The sequence below is a fragment of the Carlito syrichta genome, unplaced genomic scaffold, assembly GCF_000164805.1.
Source record: "Carlito syrichta isolate Samal-C Ts95f unplaced genomic scaffold, Tarsius_syrichta-2.0.1 Scaffold301993, whole genome shotgun sequence".
In the NCBI taxonomy this organism is placed as follows: domain Eukaryota; kingdom Metazoa; phylum Chordata; class Mammalia; order Primates; family Tarsiidae; genus Carlito; species Carlito syrichta.
Window position 1 is genome coordinate 1009118 of NW_007246089.1, and position 7614 is coordinate 1016731.

The 7614-nt window shown below is 41.5% G+C and overlaps 1 pseudogene across 1 annotated transcript; it reads right to left on the bottom strand.

Annotated features, from left to right (window-relative positions):
- Nucleotides 1-4057: 4057 nt before the first annotated feature.
- LOC103258162 lies at nt 4058-5988 on the bottom strand (annotated as a pseudogene). The gene is made up of 2 exons (XR_002481846.1): nt 4584-5988; nt 4058-4434 (listed from the first exon to the last, which is right to left on the bottom strand). The product of XR_002481846.1 is annotated as an actin, cytoplasmic 2-like (transcript).
- Between the last annotated feature and the right edge of the window lie 1626 nt (nt 5989-7614).

Here is a 7614-nt window from a genome sequence, read left to right on the forward strand (position 1 = left end):
TTCTGAGTGTATCTCTTTGAATAGATTTTCTAGTGTTTGCTCTAGACATTGCATCCTATCTACCTATCATCTATTTATCTATCATTTGCCTGTCTACCTATCTAATCTTAACGCAGTTTATTTACATTGACATTTTACCAGTTTGAGTGAAGGGCAGAAACTTTCTTCCTTCCCCTTTTTAGAATAAAGTTGTCTTAATTAATTCCTGTACATATCTTGAGTACCACATCATTCGATACTATAATTTTTGCTTTAGCCATCAAACATAATTTTAAAAATTCAAAAGGAGAAGGCAAATGTACTGTATTCTCCATATTCATACTCTTTATGGTGTTTTTTCTTCCTTCCTAAAGTTCAAAGACTCCTTTTTTTTTTCATCATTTGCATTTCATTTCCAGAATTTTCTTTAGCCATTCTTTTACAGTAGTTGCTAGCAAAAAATTCTCTTAGATTTTTTTCACTGAGGAATATCTTGATTTCCTTTTAATTCCTGATGAAAATTTCACCTGATATAAGTTACAGTTTTCGTTGGTTTTTTTTTCTCAACATTTGAAAACTGTTATCACTGTCCTTGGCCTCCAGGATTTCTCTGAGGTTTTCTGTTTGGATTCTGTAGCTTTATGTTTTTTGCCAAACTTGGGGTTTGTCTGTCATTATTCTTTCGAATACCTTTTCAGTCTCAACACTTTTTTCCTTTCCTTCCAAGATGTCAATGGCATAAATGTTAATTTTGTGTGTGTGTGTGTGTATTCTCTGTTTTTCAGATTGAGTGGATTTTTTTTTCTTCTATCTTCAAGTTCACTATTTTTTCCCCCTCTGTTTTATCTGTTCCTCTATGGAGCCCATTCAATGAACTTTTTAAGAATTCACTTGTTGCATTTTTCCATTTTAAAATTTCTTTTTGGTTCTTTATAGCTTCTATTTCTTTGCTTAGACTATCTCATTTTTAAATTTGCTTCAAGTATGTTTATAATTGCTACTGAAGTATCTTTATGATAACTACTTAAAAATTCTTGTCAGGTAATTCTAACATCTGTGTCATCTCAGTGTTGACATCTGTTGACTATCTTTTCTCATTCAAGTTGAGATTTTCCTGGTTCTTGGTGTGATGAATGTTTTTTGTTTGCTTGTTTCTAAATGTATTCTGAACACTTTTGGTATGTTATGAGACTTCGGATCTTATTTAAATGTTCTGTTTTAGCAGAAATGTTGGGATTATAAATGTGACCCCTCTGACACTTTACAGGTGAAGTGGGGGAATCCATCTCATTACAGCCCAGTAGGGTATAAATCCAGGTTTCCCACTCAACCCCCGTGGGGGTGGGGTGGGGGTAAGTGCCTTATTACTGTTAGGTGACTGTGGGAGTTATGACTCCCCACTAGGCTCTACCGTCATCATCCTGCCTGGGAGAGAAAGAGGTGTCTCATTTCTTTTCCACTGATGGCTTCTCTGACACGACAGGGCTGGGAGGTGGCCTCATTAACTCTGGGAGTGGTAAAAGCCCTTGTTTCCCAGTTGGTCTCCTTGACACCGTCACACCTAAGAGGGGTGATGCCAGGAGGTGATGGATGTCTTGGATCTTCCGTTTGCCTTTGCTGACAAGGATGGTAGTGAAACTACAACTTTTCCCATGGTCTTTGACTGGAGTAGAGTGGTTATTGTCCAAATGCCTTCCGTCTTTCTGGGTTGTGCCTTTCTTGTTCCATTGGCTAGAAAAACCAGGCTCTTCTTAGAGCTTAGTGCCCATTGATGGTTTCAAGTTGCCAGATTCTTCAGTCTAAAGTTTAAGATATTTGAAGCAAAAGAAAACCCAGGGACGCCATCACTGTGTCATTCCTCTGGTCGGTCCGAAGATCTCTGACTTGTCTTTTACTCTCTCTGGTTTACCTTCTTCTCTATCTTTGAGAATCTCCTTATGTTTTAAACAAAATATCTATGAATTTTAGCTGTACTTAGTGGGAGGAAAAGGGGGAAGTAAATCTACTCCATCTTGTCTGGAACTGGAACTTCAGAATAAGATTTTAATTCTTGCAAAGGCTGAAATAATTCAGCTTAAAACTAAAGCTTAGAATTAGGGAGAAATAACATAAAGAACTTTAATAATGTTATTCCTATCTATTTAGAGGCAACTATGTGCCAGAAACTTACAATCATTTGTTTCTAATCCCTATAATAACATTGTAAGCCATTATTAGTATTCCAATTTTGTAGATAAGATAGATAAGTTCATAGAGGTTTAATTTGCCCAAGATTCCACAACTACTAAATGTTGAGGCCAGAAATAAAGTCACTATCTGATACTGAAGACTGAGCTTTTATTCATATATCAAAATATAAAAATGAGGGGGAATGATGGTTGGGCCTGCAAATGGAAGAGAGTGAATGTCTGTAAGTTTCAAACTATTAGCATGAGGGTATAAGTGTAACAATATAAATATTCTCAAATGTCCTCATAAAGACAGTGTGTACTGGGCTATATGTACAGTCTGGGAGAAAATATTCCCACTAGTAGTCAGTGAGTACAGTATTCCTTCTTTTTATACTTATATTGTTGCTGTGAAGAGCTCAAAACATATGAAGATTAGAGTGGGATTCAATTCCATTTATCTGGTTGGGTGCAGTGCCTCACGCTTGTAATCTCAAAACTTCAGGAAACAGGTGGAAGGATTGCTTGAGCCCAGGAGTTTGAGACCAGCCTGTATAAAATAATGAGACTTATCTTTACAAAAAAATTTAAAAAGTTAGCTAGGTGTGTGACATGCACCTGTAGTCTCAGTAACTTGGGAAGCTGAGGTGGAAGGATTGCCTGAGGCCAGGAAGTTGAAGTTGTGATGAGCTGTGGATGACAGAGTGAGGTGCCCCAGACTCAAAAACAAACAAACAAACACATAAATAAATAATAAAAACAAGAAAATAAAAACAAGCAACAAAAAATTTTTATTAATTTTACTCATGATTCTTTGTCACTCATAATGGTAATATTGGATACGTATTTATTGAATAAAGAGTTACTATGTATGAAACACTTGCTAGGTCCTAGCTAAGTGTTTAGCTACGTTATCCCTTTTTCTGACAACAATCTGCCAAGCAGTTATCATTACAATTTGTTTCCATAAAGAAATGGAGGCCTAAAGACAAATGAGGTGACTTGTTTAAATTAACATAGGTTAAACAAATGACTGAACTGATGTTTGAATCTGGCGATCCTCTAAAACCTGGGTTCTTGGACAAACATGTCTTGCTAAGGGCTGGAAAGAAACTGGAAGAAGCTGAACTGCAGAGATAAGACAAGGAGTGAGCAGAAGCATTTTTGCAAATAGTTCTTCATTGAGGACAAGAATCAGATGATGCTGTTCATTGGCACCTAACCATCAGAGCCACCTAGAAAAGTACTTCAAATGTGCCCTCCTAGAAAGGGTGGTGGTTTGTCTTGATGCTAAGATCCAATGACATTTGCCCCATATTTCTCTTGCTCTGTTAGTTCCATCTGGAAACTGCAGTAGCTGCATGACTCCCAAGGAAAGGGCACCATGACGATATACCATTATGTTTTTCTGGTTCCTTTTATTCTTTTAATCTAAACCTTTGTCATTGATGTGTCTGAGTACTTAGGTACAGTGAGAGGGAAAGAAATTTAATTTTAGATTGAACACTTCTAATGCTACAACTGTGTAATGGTAAGCACCTCTTTGGAACAAAGTCTTTTTTGTTGCTCTAAAGTAATACTGTCAATTGTTATTAATTTGGAATTTATGATAATATACATCCTGCTGGTTTGACGTAAAACTTTGATATGCCTTTGGAAAAGTAAGTCAATGCCAAAAAATGATGTAAATAAGATTTCAGGTAGGAACATTTACCTGTGTAAGACAACAAATTATTAAAAACGTGAGCAGTTATAAAACCAAATATCAGTAGGTTGAGATCAATGTGTCTTAGGCATTTTATCTTATATATTAAAAACAGACCATTTTAATCCTTTCACTGAAGTTTTTAATAGCAGTTGAATAAGCTAGATCCTATTACTACCTAAACTTGAAGATATAAGACATTCCCTTTTTTTTTTTTTTTTTTCAGTTTACTGCAGCACTTTATTTCCTTACACAATGACGTGTTGCTGGGGCCTAATGTTCTCACATAACAGTAGAAAACCAAAATCTGTTGTCATCTTTTAAAGAATTAAGAATTGCGTACAAAAACCTTACATAAATTAAAAGGATGAATAAATTTACAGGTGTAAATGCAAACCGCTTCCAACTCAAGGCAAGTAACAACCCACGGTGTTCTGGCAGGAAAAGTTAGGAAACTGGGTCCTAAGGCTGGGACCTTCCCAACCCTGTTAGACCAGCTGGCAAGACAGAAATGACAACTTGTTCGGCTCTTGCCAATCTCTAGAGAAATCCTGGAATACTCAGCTCTGACACATTAATACCCTGCACAGATCAAGACTCTTGGTCACGCAGACTCACAGATCACAGACTTCTCTTCCATAAGCGTGTTCTCACCTCAGCCATGAAGTGACTGAGGCACATGTGTACTAAGGGTTTAAACCAAAGATATGTACAGGGTATTAAACAAATACCAAGGGAACAGTTAACTTGAATACAAGGTCAAAAATCAGCAACAAGTTCTACGATCCAGTGCTGATATCATACAAGCTTCAAGGACAAATTTCTTTTCAAAGGCTTATTCCAGTTTTGTGAGGCTAGCATGAGGTGTATACATTTGCCAGGGCAAATTTATACTTATGAATTAACTCATGCAGCAAATGCTACGCATCTGCTCGCAGTCCGTTTAGAAGCATTTGCGGTGGACGATGGAGGGGCCCGACTCATCGTACTCCTACTTGCTGATCCACATCTGCTGGAAGGTGGACAGAGAGGCCAGGGTGGAGCCACCGATCCACGCGGAGTACTTGCGCTCAGGGGGAGCAATGATCTTGATCTTCATGGTGCTGGGCGCCAAGGCAGTGATCTCCTTCTGCATCCTGTCAGCAATACCCGGGTGCATGGTGGTGCCACCAGACAGCACTGTGTTAGCGTACAGGTCCTTGCGGATGTCGACGTCACACTTCATGATGGAGTTGAAGGTGGTCTCGTGGATGCCGCAGGATTCCATGCCCAGGAAGGAGGGCTGGACCAGCGCCTCTGGACACCGGAACCGCTCATTGCCAATGGTGATCACCTGGCCATCAGGCAGCTCGTAGCTCTTCTCCAGGGAGGAAGAGGATGCGGCGGTGGCCATCTCCTGCTCGAAGTCCAGGGCAACGTAGCACAGCTTCTCCTTGATGTCACGCACAATCTCCCGCTCAGCTGTGGTGGTGAAGCTGTAGCCACGTTCCGTGAGGATCTCCATGAGGTAGTCTGTCAGGTCCCGGCCAGCCAGGTCCAGACGCAGGATGGCATGGGGGAGGGCGTAGCCCTCGTAGATGGGCGCCGTGTGTGTGACCCCGCCTCCAGAGTCCATGACAATACCAGTGGTACGACCAGACGCGTACAGGGAGAGCACGGCCTGGATGGCCACATACATGGCCGGGGTGTTGAAGGTCTCAAACATGATCTGAGTCATCTTCTCTCTGTTGGCCTTAGGGTTCGGGGGGGCCTCGGTCAACAGCACCGGATGCTCCTCGGGAGCCACACGCAGTTCGTTGTAGAACGTGTGGTGCCAGATCTTCTCCATATCGTCCCAGCTGGTGACGAGGCCATGCTCGATGGGATACTTCAGGGTCAGGATGCCTCGCTTGCTCTGGGCCTCGTCGCCCACGTAAGAGTCCTTCTGACCCATGCCCACCATAACGCCCTGGTGTCGGGGACGCCCGACGAGGGAGGGGAACACGGCTCGGGGAGCGTCGTCCCCGGCAAAGCCAGCTTTGCACATGCCGGAACCATTGTCGATGACAGCGCGGCGATTTCTTCTTCCATTGCGATCGGCGGAGACGCGGGGCGGCGGGGCGACGAGAGCACACAGAGCGCGGGCCAGCGGCCGCGAGTGAGCGACATTCCCTTTTAACTAGTTTAATTTGTATTGTTTCCTGCAGTATGAATGAGGATTTACTGAGGATTTAAGGGAGAGTTTCGAATCTGTTAACGAATTCAACAGTCTACATAGTTGTTGACTGACGGTGTTGATTGTTGTCTATGAGACTTTGAGAACTCTGAAGGTAACAAACAAAACAACACAAACAATTGCTGGTAGGAAATGGATTGGGAGGCCTTAGGGATGTTTCTAACCCAAGGGATTTCTATCTCCTTTTATTTTTTATTTTTTTAATTTTTAAATTTTTTTTATTTTTTTTGAGTTGGAGTCTCGCTCAGTCACCCAGACTGGAGTGCAGTGGCCGCTTCCGGCCACCACAGCCTCGCCTCCTGGGCTCCAGCGATCCTTCCACCTCAGCCTTCCAAGTAGCAGGAATTACAGGCATGCACTACCACGCCTGGCTGATTTTTTGATTTTTTATTGTAGAGATGAGGTCTCGCTGCCCAGGCGGGTCGCGAACCCGCGGGCCCAGGCAATCCGCTCACCTCAGCCTCCCAAAGGTGCGGGATTACAGGTTGAGCCACCAAGCCCAGCTTCTATTTCCTTTTAGTGTCTAACAAATTCTTAGCCTTCTCTGAGGCTATTCCTAGCAGATGAGGGGGAACTTCTGCTAACTAGTTACCTTCTCCTTGGATCTCACTTTTAGTTCCATATAAAAGCTGGAAAACTGGCTCAGATGACTTCCTATTCAACAATGAATTTAACTTGATATCCTTAGCTGCAAATGAATAATGATGTTCATTTCTGAAGTACAGTATTTTTTCCTATTTATTATTTTTATTTTTTATTTTTGTAGTGATGAAATTTTTCTGTGTTGCCCTGCCTGGTCTTGAACTCCTGTCCTTAAACTATTCTCCTGCCTTGGCCTCCTAAAGCACTGGGAGTATAGACACGAACTACCGTGCCCTGCCTCTATTTTGAATATATGAGGTCTGGCAATTAAGTTCAAGAACTCTTCCTAGAAGACGTGCTACATACCTCATTGCTGAATATCACAATGGTCACCTTCGAAGTACTCCCCTTGGAAAGCTATGCACTGATGCCAGTGCCTAATCCATTCATCAAAGCAATTTTGGAACTCTTTCCGAAATGGCCATCAGAGCTGTTGTTCTATTGCACTAGTCTTGAATGTCATCAAAATGTCTTCATTTCGACATGTTCTTTATCATGGGGTAAAGAAAAAGTTACTAGGGGCCAGATCAGGTGAGTAGGGAAGGTATTCCAATACAGTCATTTATTTACTGGCTGAAAATTCCCTCACAGACAGCACTGTGTGAGCTGGTGCATTGTCGTGATACAAGAGCTCCTTTGGGACCAACTTTACTCTGATCATGCCATTTCCACTCATGCCAAGATTTTCAGTGAAGATTCTCCTATTTCTCTATTGATGTTTATTTGGTCTGCTATTCTTCTCACAGTCAGCTGATGATTCTATAAATCTATAAGTCAGCCCAATTCTATACATTTTTGCAATGATTTTGTCAGTTCTGCTTGTTACTGGTCATCTTGGCCTCTCTTCATCAGTGACGTTTTCTATCCTCTCAGAAAAACTTTTCATCTATTTGTACACTGCCATT